Genomic DNA, 15,820 nt, shown 5'->3' with positions numbered 1-15,820 from the left:
AAGTAAATCAGGAACAAGGTTGATGGTAGTAGGAAATAGTATAGCAATACAGTTAGTGTATGATTGATTTCAACAACTGCCTGTCTTTCTGGTGTCATTCTAAGTGGACCTGATATTTGTCAGCTTGGGAGGACATGGTCAATAGATCACATTACTTTGCCAGGGATGGTCTACCCCTTCCCCTCTAGGCTGTCAAATACTGGCTAAGGCTTTGTCCACCCCCATAGTGCATTTTTTAGGTAATGCCAAATTGACAAACCAACCAACATAGTGCAATCAGCTCTCAATGTGTTACTGCTTAATGCCAGGAGTCTAAATAAAAAAAACTACACTCCCTCCAAGCCCATCTCACACTCAAGAACATAGATACCCATGCAGTTACCAAGACATGATTTAAAGCAGCAGAGAGTACCCTGGCAGTGCAGCACCTTCCACACTTTTAGACCAGTAGCTGCACATACAAAGGCTAAAGGTAGAGGTGTCTCAATATACATCAATAACAGGCATACCTCTTTGGTGGTCAAACAGAATGATGTGCTGAACGTCCTCCATGTGCAGATCACCATAGACAAAAATCAGTGCCATATCCTAGCAAGCTATAGGTCACTTTCCATGTCCCAAGAACCTTACAATGCATACTTGGACCTACTGGAGAGATTTACCATACAACCTAACACTCTACTTATGGGAGACTTTAATTACCTCTCTATAGATTGGGAATCCTACATGGCCTCAAATCTACAGGTTCAGAGATTCCTGAACTTTGTAAATACAAACACCTTTTACAAAATAGTGAATATGCCCATTAGAGGTTCCAAAATACTGGACCTTGTGTTCAAAAATATGGGAGAAGACTGCACCCCACCAAATATCTCATGCTCTCTGGTAAGGTCTGACCATAAAGCTGTCTCTTTTGAAATCAAAATCAACTCCATAATCCCATTAAAAACAGTAACAGTTATGTTAGGAACTATTCCAAGGCAAATTACCTATTATTAAGAGATGGTTTGTCAAAATTTAGTGCCCCTCGAAACCCCGAAAACAAACCAGCTTATGCTGAATTGCTCTCAGAAACTCAGTACAACCATGTCAGTGGCTGCATAGAGGCTGCTGGATCTACCAGAAGTAAGCCTAGAACTAGCTCCAGAAACAAACTGACTTGGTAGCATCCCAAATTAAACAGGATATAAAACAAAAGGAAAAAAAGTATGGCAGAATTCAGGAAGGGTAATTCCCATAAAGATAAAAACTCTCTCAACAAAGTATTTAGGCAACTAAGAGAGCTAATTAGCTCAAACAAAGCCAAATCTGAGTTTAAGATATCCTCCCAAGTGAAAGATAACCATAAGGCCTTCTACAACTATGTCAGAAACCTCAAGTGCAGCCAACAGCAATGTGCTGAACTGGTGATTAATTGTGCCATATTCACTAAGCCTGAAGATACAGTGCACATGTTAGTGGACAGATTTAGTTGCAGCTTTACCCCGCTGTCCCGCAACTGTCCCCCAAAATAATACCCTCAAACATATCCCCTCTGACCATAACTAGGGAGCATTTACTGGCTGTACTCATTAAAGTCAAGAACATAGCCTTAGTTATCCCAGATAAAATTTCCAGGATGCCTCCTGAATAGTCTAAAATATGACTTAACAGGACCCCTGGAGTCATTATTTAACTATAGTCTTAAAACAGGCTTTCAGTCATACGAATTGAGGACTGCAACTGTCAGCCATCTTTATAAGGGAGAACTTTCAACAGATCCTGGAAACTGCAGACCTATTAATCTGACTAGTCTATATGCAAAGCCTTGGAAAGAATTATTATGAAAATTATTAAAAACGTAAAACACAAACAAAAACCAAGAAAAGGAAACAAGGAAAGCATTCAAAGAAACTCAGCACATAGAATTTGTTATTGCATAAGTGCTTTGTCCTCAAAATGTTTGGACTTCATCAGAATAATCAACAATGCACCAAGTCAGCTAAAATACATTAAAAAGGGCATATGACTAACAGCACAATTAACTTAAACACACTTTTTAAAGAACCCCCTTCTTTTATGATATATGTACTGTATATATGAATAAAATCCAAGATATAAATAAGAAATAACAATAGTCCATAATCAAATGTTATTATGAAAATAAAAACAAATTTAACACCAGCACTATTAAAAAGTTAAATGAACAATCCATTAAATTGCAAACATTGATTTCAATTTTAAATAACTTGAATTGGAAATGGCATCGTTGAGCCCTGCCTTGCACATTACATGTCAACTGCCATTTCAGTTCCTGATACTCTAAAAAAACATCATTGGGACCACCCCTGGGACCCTGGATCACACTATCAATGACTGAAAATTTGAAAAAATGTGTCAGGAAACTTTGAATATATCTAGAAAGGTCATTCTGATCATCCTTTTTGCCAATGTCATACCCATGCTGATAAATTCTGTATCTAAATTGTCTAATGATTTTACCAATATAAAACCCATCACATTGTTGGCATTTATTGATGTACACCACACCTTTGCTGTCACAGTTATACCTCTGTTTTAATTTGATAATACCATACCCATAAATGACAACTTCTGTTCCCTCAAGAATCTTTTTACACTGGGTACAGTGACTACACTTACTCATTTTACCTTGCATGTATTCTGAAAAATTTCTTTCAAGCATCGTCTTGAAATAAAGATCCTTTTGGCAAACTATGATTAATTTTTCACGCACTTTATTAAGCATTTCTTCATCACTACCAAAAATAGCCATCCCAATTCTTGAAAATAATATCTCTGATATCCCTAAAGTGTGTGTTAAATGACAGGACTAATGTCTTGTTGTAGTTAACTTCTTTCTGCTGAGTGTTCGAATTTGAGACAACCTGAAAACCCGTCAAATCTCTTTCTCCCTTCTTCAGAAAAAATATCTGTGAGAAAGTCTGTAGGGTAACCTCTCTTTAAAAACATGTCCCACAACTTCTTACATTCATGCTCAAAATATACATCCTGGCTCACCATTCTGGCCAGTCTTACACACTGGCCCTTGACTAAAACTCTTTTTGATGATGGGGATGCCAGTTATTGAAATGCAGGAAAGAGTTAGAGTAGGTGGGTTTTCTATACAGCGTTGACTCACATTTCTTAGCCTCTCTGTTCTTTTTGATCATGACATCAAGAAAATTAGTTTGTTCAGTGTCCAAGACTATAGTAAATTTCAAAAATTCAGTGGAACTGTTAATGAAATGAAAAAAATTGATCCAGTCTATCTCTGGAATCACACCAAAAAATGCTGATGTCATCAATAAAACGTTTGTACAAAAACTTGAATCTTTAAATTCAGAACTGAAAATGTGGTTAATTTCCCAGAAAGCCATCACTACATTTGCAAAAACTGGGGAGCATGCAGCACCTATGGCCACCCCATTCTTTTGTTTGAACAACTGCCCCACAAATCGAATGAAGTTGTTCTGTAAAACAAGCTCCATTAAACAGCTAAGAGTGAGGCTTTTATTATGCCCTAAGCTGGTGTGCAACTCCAACAATTGGAAAAAAACAATCCAAACCAATATCATGAGGGATAGAGGAAAACAAGTGACAAATGTTACATCATCACAGTACAAGATTTCAGTTATATTAGCAAGGAAATCCCATGAATCTCTTAACAACTGAGGGTGTTTCTGTGCTGTGTTTCTTTGTTTGCTTTCCTTGTTTCCTTTTCTATGAAAATTATCAACATGAACATAGGAGACCTCCAGACACTGAACCCATCCCAGTTTAGCTTTGTCAAAGGAAGGTCTCGCTTAATGAATTTGGTGGAATTCTTTGAAAAGGTCACTAAGGCAATGGATGAAGGGAAAACTATGCATACTGCCTACCTAGAGCTGGCTAAGGTATTTGATACAATACCCCACTTGTGCATTGTCAACAAACTTACAAAAGTAGGTATAACCCTCTTTATAACATGCTGGTTGGTTAGCTGGCTCAGTGATAGCACCAAGGAGGTTAGAATTGGTAAGGCCACCTCCACAAAGAGGCCAGTCACCAGTGAAGTCCCCCAGGACTCTGTGCTACTCCCACTCCTGTTTGGCATCTACAGTAAACTCTCAGTTAACCGGAACAAAAGCAACCGGCACTCTCAAGCAACTGGGAAAAAAAGATGAAGAAATACAGTACAATTTTTATGTGTTGCACTTTTTGTCCCCCCCCCCCCCGCAGAAACATACCTTATGTTTTTAGAGTTTTAGAGTTTTAAAAAGGAAGATAGGAATAAATTCCCCCTCTCTCCATCCTGAGAACAAGTCAAACCAAGCAAATAGTATAGGGTACAGTATTAGTCAGGCCTATTTTCAACAGTAACTCTCAAGCAGCCAGAAATTACAGTTATCCAGAATTTACCAATCCCATGGGTGCCAGTTAACTGAGAGTTTACTGTACTTTCTGGATGTCAATGTCAAAGGCCTCTGGCTAACCAAATTAGCAGGTGATTGCATGCTTTGAGCAGTCGCTGAATTCCCCCAAGATGAGAACACCCTTCAGACAAACACTTGGTGCCAAAGCCGTGGCTTAAACCTTAATACCAAGAAATGCATTCTAGTACCTTTTGGGAAGTCTGCCACCTCAGAAAACTATGGCATGAATAAAATTCCTTTAAAAGTTGATTCACAAGTCAAGGATCTGGGAAATCATGTACATAGTAACCTAGCTTTCGACCAACATATGTCATAAGAAAATCCTTCTACGCTGCTCAACTAATAAGCAAGGGAATGGCATCTAGGTCCAGAGACATCATCATACCAGTGTAGTCGGCCCGCATCAGGACCATCATAGAGTATAATGCCTCCTTCAGTATGCACCTGTCCAGACATGTGCATTAACTAGAAAGCTCACAAAGGTTCCTTACAAGAAAGATACAGGGATTAAAAACAATATCCAAAGACGATTGTCTGTAAGTCCTCTTTCTGTACTCGGTATCATACAGACTTCTGAGAGGTGATCTTTGCCTGGCATACAAGGCATCCCTGGACCCTGTTTTGATGAATCTTTTGCATGTGAACAAAACATACAGCTGCAGAACTACTAGATTAAAAGACCTAAATTTTGCTTGCAACATAAAAAGGACATGTTGGCGAGACAGATATGTTTCTCAGAGAATTCCCATTCTCTGGAACAGGCTCCCCATCCATGTGAAGCAGAGTTCCTCCCTATCCTTATTTAAGGGCAACCAGGACCAATGCATGGGTAATCAGAAATTCACCTTTGGTCTGGCTCCTATGTCTCTAATGAAAGAAAAAGTCAGTAAATCACCCTCTAAAAATCAAATATAAATCAAATTTGTGGGTCACATTTGGGTTGCATGGCTAGGCTTTTAAAGGATAGTTAGCCTATAACACACCCATGAACCTATGAACCTAAATGATGTACAGTTAACTGCCCTTTGGCTATGAGTATTTTATGCATCAGTGACCTACAGAAAAAGAAGAGAGAGTAAAGAAACAAAACACCACGGCTGAATCAATAAGTGAAGAAACTTAACAACTAGGAGCTGTTTGCATTTGAGCATGTTTTGCTCACTAAGAACTACAGCCAGAGTTTGATCAATCTACTACAGTATATGTGAGATTTATAGGTTTAATTCTTTATATTTCACCAGCTGCACTGTGCAGGAGGAACACAGAGTAATTGCATGAAGGCACTGCTTAGCATGGATTTGTCAGATTCACTGCCTAACACTTTTGAAAGCTAATACTTTTAATTATCAGTTACTGTTCATCTTTTATTAGATATGTTAGTCTTCTGGGGAGGTACATTATTGAATCTTATTGACCACTTTCAAAGAGATTGATGTTAAAAGCCATCTGGTCAATAAGAAATGAGAATATGTGTATGTTATCATTATAGAATCATGCTTACTGCTATATTTTAAAAATGCTGTTCACTAACTTATTTGCAAGGGCAGTGCATGATGGTCAAAGCATTTATTTCTTGTATTTCCTTAGTACAACCATACAATGGATTCATGTGTAAAAATAAATGCATATTTTGATTAGCTCCATTTTTTATAATAAACGTTTTCCTCAGCTCAAAAACAGTCCAAGTTTTTCTACTGAGAAATTATCTTAAAAGTTCAAATAAGTTACTACACATTTATGACTCCTATATAGCATTATATTATACCACCTGAAAGCAGGAGAAATGTGCCTTGTGTAAATGCACTGATGTTCCTGTCATGTAACACCAAGTCCAAATGAGCATAAGTTATTTTTGGCAGCAAATTTCATTTTGTAGTTGTGCTGACCAAGATATAAGGGTAGCTACTCTAATTCTTATCTATGGATTGCATTAAAATGCATATTCTGGGTTCATAGTGTGGTGACCAAGATCTTGGTCACCACACTATGAACCCAGAATATGCATTTGAATGCAATCCATAGATAAGAATTAGAGTAGCTACCCTTATAGGCCATTTTAAGACTATCCAATTTCCCTTTCAAAGATGAGACTCATATCCTGCCCCTTCTGTTTGTGAGGAAAATGCCTTAACTATTATGCCAACCCATAACCCCTAATTTAGTTATATAACTTTGACATGTATATCAAAACATTCAAAGTTTGCTAGTTTTGTGTTCAAGAGCACAGACTGAAAAGCAAGCCAGCACACCTCTTACAGCAGTACCATCAAGCAACCTGCATCTGTCACACCTTATCCAAATGAACTTATTCTGAGGTATAGTTACACTCAGTGCAGAAATTACAATCAGAAGAAATGGAAAGAGATGATCCGCTGTGGCGACCCCTAATGGGAAAAGCCGGAAGATGATGATGATGACTAGCATAAAGATGCAACAATGAAATCTGAAATATATGCAATTCTGCCAGTCTGCAGTACTTAAGAATATAAAATTTGCACAATAACTCTTCTAAGACAAGAGCACTTTCCAGAAATACCATATGATCAGGGTTTACCAGGCTAATGAAGACAAAAAAAAAAATAAAAAGAATGAATATAGACTTGACCTTTACAAAAAAGAAAGAAAGAAAGAAAGAAAAAAATACTTATTTGAGTAAGTATGTCTGTGTGAATTAATACTAAAACATAGTAACAGGCAACTAAGATGAAAAATGAAGCATGATGGTAAAGTGGTAACTTCTCTGTTGCACAATTCCAGGGTTCAAGGCTGATACCTGCTCATTGTCTGGATGGAAGCATATTCTCTCCATGTCTGCATGGGTTTTCTTCAGAAGTTCAGTTTTCTCCCACCTCTGAAAGACCTGTTGTTAAACTAGCTAATACTAGCTAATACGAATTGCATCTCTCTCTCTTTATATATATATATATATATATATATATATATATATATATATATATATATATATATATACATGTATTATTTACCTTTGCTGGCTAAAAGGGGACCATGAAGCAGTCCATTTACCTGTTAACAAATAATAAATAAAGTGATATACTGCAAAATACATTACAATTTGTTCAATTCACAAACATATACTGGAAAAATAGGAAAATTAAGTAAGTCAAGAAGGTGTAATGGAAAAAAAGAATTTAACTTGCATGTCAATTTACAACTCGAATGTGTTATTGCTTTAGGTTCATAGGTTCATGGGTGTGTGCCAGGCTAATGGCCCTGGGGCCTATGTAAGCCTAGCCAGTAAGAATCCCTAGTATCATGTCAACAGACGTTAATTCCCTTTGCCTCTATCTAGCAGGGCAGCTGAGGTGATCCCTAGGGTGAATTTTCTATTTCCCATCCATTTGTCAAGATTTCTTTTGAAGGGGGCCAGAGAGGAGCTCTGCTTGACGTGGATGGGGAGTCTATTCCAGAGCATGGGCAGTCTCTGGGTAAGGAACCTATCTCTCCAGCATGTTCTACTTAATGTGGTAACAAGACTGAAGTCCCTGGAGCATGTGGTATGGTGGGATTGTTTTTATTAGATGTAGCATGTCTAGCAGCTCTGGGTCAGACATGACTTTGTAGATTAAGCAGAGATTGCCTCTAAGGAGGTGATATGAGACTGAGTATAGCTGGAGTTTTTTGAGTCTGTCAGTATAGGGGCATGTATTTAAGGCCTAGAATCCTCTTGGTGAGGTATTTTTGTGGCCTTTCCAGCTGTTGTAGGTGTCTAATGAGGTACATGCCAAAAAGAACATTGTATTCTATAATAGGTCTAATGAGGTACAAATAGAGAGGGACAATGATCTCTTTCTTCCTAGATGAGAAACTCTTTGTGATGATATGTGCCACATACAAGGATTTTCTAACCACAGTGGTGATGTGGTTGTCAAAGGAGAGGTTGCTATCAACCTGTGTTCCCAGATCTCTTATTACACCTTCTTAATTAAGTGGAACACCATAGATGTAGTATTTCATGAGCACAGAGTTTTTCCCAAAGGGAGTAATGATGCATTTTTTGGCATTTAGTTTAAGGCCATGGTTCAGGCAACAGTCATTGGTGTCAGTGAGGCCCCCTTTGTAGGATGTCTATGTCAGTTGGGGATTCTATAATGGCTCCCAGTTTGCAATCATCTGCAAACTTGGTCAGTCAGAGTCTTTTTGTGTGGCTTGAACTTCTGAAAAGTAGATGCCGAACAGAAGGGGACCCATGACAGATCCCTGTTGGATACCACTCGTGACTGGTCAGTAGTCCGATTTGGAGTCTGTGACCTTCACAGTGTGAGTTCTATCCATGAGCCAGTTAGCAACCCATCTTGTGACATAGGGTTTAATGCCTAGATTAGTGAGTCTATCAATGATTCCCGAGTGGGGAATAGTATCAAAGGCCTTAGCAAGATCAAGATAGGCTGTGTTTACCACCTTGCCCTCGTCCACAGCTCTGGTGAGATCTCAAAGAAGTCTACCAGATTGAGCAGGCATGATCTACCCTTCACAAATCCGAACTGCATGGGGTCCAGAGTTTGGAGGTTTCCTATATCCCTAGTTATAAGGTCCATGATGATACACTCCATAGCCTTGTATATCAGACTAGTCAGGCTAATGGGGCGGTAGTTTCTAGGGTCTGTAGTCACTCTCCCTTTGTGGAGTGGGATGACTGTAGCCATTCGCCATTTGGTGGGTACAAAGCCTGAAGTGAGGCTGTGATTGAACAGGGCACTCAGGTGTGGTGCCTGTTCATTTTGTAGCTCATGTAGGATGCATCCAGGGATATTATTGGGTCCCATGGAAGCTGTGCTCTTGGCTTTAGACAGTTCAGTTTTAACCTAAGCAGCAGTAATATTAGGAACTTGACACTCCTCGGGAATTGCAATTGGCCCTTTGCGAGGGGGTAAAAGAGGGTAAAGTTTGCACTAAACCTATCAGCCAATGTATTGGCAATGTCAGCTGGCTCGGTATGTGTTGCCATTGTGCTGTAGCTCACAGCAGACCTGAGTGTTGCCCTGATGATTCTTGACATAACTATAGAATGCCTTGTGGTTGTCTTTAGTATTTACTGCTATTTTGTTTTCATAGCTAGCTTTTGAGGATTTGATGAGGTATCTCAATTTTTTGCTAAGGCTAGCTAGGGATTTTTTTCCAGTCTTGGGACTTTACTCTTTTCTGCAACAGTTTCTTCTTTCTGTTGTAGAGTTTGTTTATAGTAAGAGACCACCAGATTGGCTTCCTTTTTTTTTTTGGAGGTAAGCATCTTGGTTCTGTTTGGGATGGTTCTATCCATTCACTTAGAATGACACCAGAAACGTAGCCGATTATTGAAGTCAATCATTTTTTGCTTGTACTGTGGTATCATTTTGGGAGATGGCAAGATGCTACTCAGGGCTAGGGTCATACCTGCCTGAGCTACATGGTCCAAAAGCTCCACCATGTCTCTTTTCATGTAGTCCAGAGAGGTACATCTCAGGTCATTTACACCAACATGGACAATGACCAAATCATATTTCTACCTGCTGTAGAGTGACCTGAGCTTGTGCATTATGTGGTGGATCCTAGTGCTTGACAGGCAGCTAACTGTAACTTTCTCCTTGTTCAACCTGGTGAGTGGGACATCAGTGTGCCTTACTATTGAATCACCTATAACTAGTGTATTGAGTATACTGTGTTGCCATAGGGGCTTTTTTTGGGTGGCACACTATTCGTGTGAACTATGTGTTGCACGGTTTCTACCACGGTGTGGTGGTTGCTTGCATGTCTGCCTTGGAGGTCTCTGATGTTTGGGTAGATATTTAATGAGAGCCACCGCAAAGGTGTGTGTGTGTTTTGTGTTTCTATGTGAGGATTGTGGTGGTGGTGTATGTTTTAGAGGACTATGTGTTCATATGGTGTGGTGCAGGTGTTGACCTTCTCCTCTTGGTTGGCAAGTCCAGTCATGGCATGAGAGTGCTTTGCTTCCAACTTGGATATAGAGGTGCATGTCTCAGAATTCTGGGTGCTGGGAGGTAGGAAAGAGAGGGTTGTCTGTATACATGAGGCAGTTGCTACCTTGTCTCAGAATGCCCAGGTTCATCAGGTTACCAGGAGTGAGCACAGGGAACTGACCTTTAGATATACCTGGATGGGTGTTAATAGTACTGAAGTTGTTTAGTGCTGGTAGCAGTAATAATGCTACAGTAAATGTTAAGAGAGGCTTTGAGGAAGTACTAGACTCTGATACTCAAGTTGAGTGCAAACAGATGCAAGATTTACGGGAAAATTTGAAGATTAGCTTTCTGGCACCACTTAGCGGTGCTGAGCAATGTGCAAAACCACGTAAACATGGGTTTTTAAGGCAGGAAGTTAAAAGGGATAGAAACGCTGCCCAAACAGCCAATAAGCTACAATTTCCAAGTTTGAAGCCTCTCCTCTTGTGACTGATAGGCTGCCCAGTGCTTACCACTCTCCCTGACAGGCGGAGAGGCTTCCCTCAATCACAGAAAGGTATGGGGCACTCAGAAACTACAAAAACAGTCCTGAATACAGCAAAATCTGTAACTGGACTATACTGGTTAAGAAAAAGGTGGAAAGAAAGGCAAACAAGCTAGATTTATTTTTCTTTTTTACAGGTAAACAGAGAATACACTTAGCGAGGGCAAATACAGTAAAAGGGCAACAGTGCAAAGTTTAAAACTCACTACAATTGCAATAAAAGGCAAGGAAACACTTAAAACACAGTGCAGGTTGGCATACTTAAGTGTATAGCTAAAATTACAATAAATGCAGTTGAATTTATGGTGAAAAAACAGCAGAACAAGTGCAGCAAGCAGTAATATAAACAGGTAAAGCAGTGATACGTAGATTGAATCAAAAAAGTCTCTCTTTGTCTTCTCTGCTACTCTTGTAGGCTTTAGGATGCCAAAAGGGGATCCACAGAGCTTAAACAAGGGAAAAACATGCAAACATGGGTTTTTAAGGCAGAAGGTTAAAAGAGATAGAAATGCTGCCCAAACGGCCAATAAGCTACAATTTCCCAGTTTGAAACCACTCCTCTTGCGAATGATAGGCTGCCCTGTGCTTACCACTCTCACTGATAGGCAGAAAGGCTTCCCTCGATCACAGAAAGGTATGAGGCACTCAGAAACTATGAAAACAGTCCTGAATACAGCAAAATCTGTAACTGGACTATACTGTTTAAAAAAAAGGTGGGAAGAAAGGCAAACACGCTAGATTTTTTTATTTTCTTTTTTACAGGTAAACGGAGAATACACTTAGCGAGGGCAAATACAGTAAAAGGACAACAGTGCACAGTTTAAAACTCACTACAATTGCAATAAATAGAGGGAGAGAAAACCAGTTTAGACCACAAAACAATGCCAGCAAATATATAAATAATTCAGTCAAGCAAAAATTAAGACAGTGCGGAACTCTGAACAGTTAAAAAGTGCCAAAAAATATACTTATCAGCTCTATTTAGCAGATAGTTATGTCCTAACAGAAGGGTCTCATTCCTAACAGCTGGCAGGTGTAGCAAGAGAATGTAAAGAAATTGTAGACGTGACTGTCCTGAAAAGAGTTGAGGCAAAGAGTGACATGGCAGAAATGCATCATCAAATGCCATGAGTAGTGAAACATGCTGTCTGTTTGCTGTAATTCATTATAGATCCATAGAAGAATATGGTTTTGTACAGTTAGTTTTGCTGTGCAAAGTTTTTTGACGATCTTCATGAAATTCCATGTCCTTCTGTAGAATGAATTTTTTTCAGAGTCTATACACAGAGATGGCAATTGAGGTATTCAGTAGTAATTTGACTTAGTGACAAACCCAATATGTTTTCCTGTCATGACAGCATTAGAAGCATCATCTAATGGAACTGCGTAGCGTGTCATCCATGTAATGTATTCTGTTTAATGCAGAGATCTCAGGTAGAATGAAAACAATGATAGTCTTTCCAGTTAACTGTACTATGCTAAACGTATACAGCATACCCCCTAATGTTTTGCTGTCATAAAGTTTTGCACTATTCTTGTGAGGAAAGAAAAGTATCAGTTAGTGCCATTCTGGCAAATAGTTAAAGCAGCAGATCAGCAAGATGACTTCCAGAAATCTCCTTCAGTGTCCCTCTATGACAGATATGAGTCTTCTGCTGCATTTACTCATAATTTCTGAATTAACACTTCCTCATAGTAAGCCAGGTCTTAAAGGTCATATAATTTGAAAAATGACTCTTTTGGTTCCTTTAAAGTACTGATCATAAAAAGGTTCAAAATCTGATGTTCCACTTTATGTGAATTAACAAGTAATCTTCAGTTCAAACTATTTTCAGCAGTTCTTGCAGCCAGGCATCAAGTATGATACAATCTTTGCCAGTAATGTGAAACTGCACCTGCTGCACAGGGAAGCAGGTCAGCACAATTAGAAGCAAGACCTACAGATGCCCAATATTACAAGAGGTCACCAGAGGTCATCATCCATTACTGTACTCATACTCTCCCTCAATAACTGCTGACTTCTACTCTCAAAATGCAATGTTGCACTAATATTTAACTGCTGCATACTACTCAGCTTGGTTCTGTTGTTTCCATACCTCCCTGACTTTTATAGCAGAAAGACCCCACCCCCACCTCCAGCTGAAAGCATCTCACTTACCTGATGGTTATGGAACCCATCCCTTAATGAAATCTTTCATAATAATGTGCAAGTTCCATATAATGGAAACATGCATGCAGACACTGTGAACAGCAGAAACCAAGTTCTGCAAACAATTGCTTCTCACTAATTGCATATTTTAAGACAACGGTAACAGTGTATTCAAATCATGGTACATGGTACACAGATTAATTCTTCATTTCTGGAGTTCTCAGAATATTTTCAGTAGTATCAGATTAAATACATACACACACATATATATATATATATATATATATATATATATATATATATATATATATATATATATAAACATACAAATTACATATATATATATATATATATATATATATGTATGGGTCCTGCTACTTTTGTTGAATGATGTTTTCTTGAGATCTGTTTAGTCAACACTATTTGGTTGACTAAAAGAAGTATATTGGGCTGAAGTCTCCAAATTTTTGCAGAATGTCCAGATTTTTACCCTTTATTTTTGGTTTGTTCATTTAGTTTGTAAGAGCAATATTTAAAAATTGTTCCTATTTTTCAAACTTTTCCTCCTATTATTCATGGCTTTGTCCAGATTGCTTGCTCTAATAGGTTGAGAGGCATGGATCGGACAATTCTCAAGGTTGGCAAATTTGTCTTTTCCCAAAAAACTGTGCACTCTCAAAGTTAGCATATACAATAAGCATAATTGTGACTGGCCTCTTTGTAGAGGTGGTCTCCCCAATTCTAACTTCATGGGTCTTGTCTGTGAGCCAGCTGGCTATTCACCAGGTGACATACAGGTTTGTAACAAACCTTCTGAGTTTGTCAACAATGCACAAGTAGAGTATTGTGTCAAATGCCTTAGCCAGGTCAAGCTAGGCAGTGTGAACCATTTTGCCCTCATCCATTGCTTTGTTGGCATTCTCAAAGAAGTCCACCAGGTTGAGTAGGCATGACATTGACAAAACCAAACTGGGTTGGGTCCAGTGTTTGAAGGTTTACTATATCACTAATGATCATTTCCATGATAATTATTTCCATGACTTTACATATAAGATTAGTGAGACTTACAGGTCTGTCATTTACAGCGTCTTTTGTGTGGAGATATGCGTGAATGGGCGTACCTTCGTTGAAGGTTGTGCGTCAGAGCTGACAACTCGGTACGTAAAAATCTACTGCCAATCATTATTGGACCGGAGTTCCGCTGTGGCGACCCCTAACCGGGAAAAGCCAAAAGACACAACAACAGCAACAGGTCTGCCATTTCCAGGGTCTGTAGATGGCCCACCTTTGTACAGAGGTATGGTTGCTGCTGTTCTTCATTCATGAGGCAAGAAGTCTGATTGGAGGCTACAGTTAAATAGTAATTCCAGAGGCCCTTATAGGCCATGTTTCATGTTATTTATAATGGGCCCATTGATGCAGTGTTCTTGGTCTTAGAGAGAGCATTAAGGACCTGTTTCCTAGTGATAGCAGGGGGAGTTATATTTGATGGTATTTCCCGAGGGAAGGTTGAGGGGAGAGAGGGGTAAAGTTGGAGCTGAATTTATTGGCTGGCAGGTTTACTATATCTTCTGGCTCAGTATAGGTGGCTCCATTTACAATGAGCTCTGAACGCAATTGTCCGTTGCCTTTGAGGTTGCAGACATAGCTAAATAATGCCTTGTGGTTGTCCTTGACCTGGGAGGCCAAAATTTACCTCAAATTTGGCTTTGGTAGGCTTTATTTGTCCTTTGAGTTGTTTTTTTAGTTTTGATGAGATTGCTTTTATCCTTCTGGGTGCTGCACCTCCTAATTTTTACCATGATTTTCTTCCTCCTGTTGTACAGCCTATTGATTTTGTGATTCCACCAGGGTGGCTTGTTTTTTTTGAGTTAGATCTGTACTTCTTCCTGGTGGTTACAGCTGCCTCTACACAGCTATTAACATGTTTGTATAGTGTTTCTGTTAACAATTCTGCATGTGCAGCAGTGTTCTCAGTGTTTTTGGGGCTTGAAATGCTGCCAGGTAATCACTAAATAGCAGAAAGTTAGCTTTAGAGTAGATCCTGAATATTCCATGTTTTATTTTTACTTCAAAGGAGACCATTTTTGTGATCTGACGTTACCATGGAAAACATTACAGTAGGAGGTGTGCAGCACTCTCCCATATTAGAGAGACTAGATCCAGTATGGCTGCACCCCTGGTTGGTGTATTGACAAGGTGGTCCAGGGAGTTTGTGCTTTCAAAATCCAGGAATCTTTGTGCCTGTATGTTTGGTGTCATATGGGATTCCCAGTTAATAGTCTGGTAACTAAAGTCATCCATGAATATGATACTGGGTTGGATGGCGAGTGTTTCCAGTAGTTTAAATACATGCTATGGGTTTAGTGAGTCATACAGGGGAACCTATAGTTTGTAAGGAAGTGGTACTGGATTTTGCCTATGGTGATTGGAATATGGAGCACCTCAAGTGCATTTTCTTGCCTGACCAGCCTTGAGGTATATTTATTTTAGATGTAAATCAAGACATCCCCACCTTTACTCCCTGTCTGTATAGTAGCTGGTCTAAATGTGTGGAATGCATTATAGCCTTGCACTGTTGGTATTCTCTCCATGTCTTTAAACAATGTCTCAGTGACCACACAGATGTCAGCATTCTCTAAGGTGAAAAGAGCTTCTAGGGAGTGAAGATTTTTGTTTAGACTCCTAGCATTGAGCAGTAATACCTTTAGATTTTCTTGGTTTTGATTTACTATGTCAGAAATGCTTTCATTTTGGCATTGCCTAAGAAAATCACTATGGGGAAGACAATGTTTAA

Source organism: Protopterus annectens, chromosome 7.part0 (assembly GCF_019279795.1).
Source record: "Protopterus annectens isolate FY-2018-M chromosome 7.part0, PAN1.0, whole genome shotgun sequence".
NCBI lineage: Eukaryota > Metazoa > Chordata > Ceratodontiformes > Protopteridae > Protopterus > Protopterus annectens.
Note: the sequence above shows the minus strand (reverse complement) of the source record.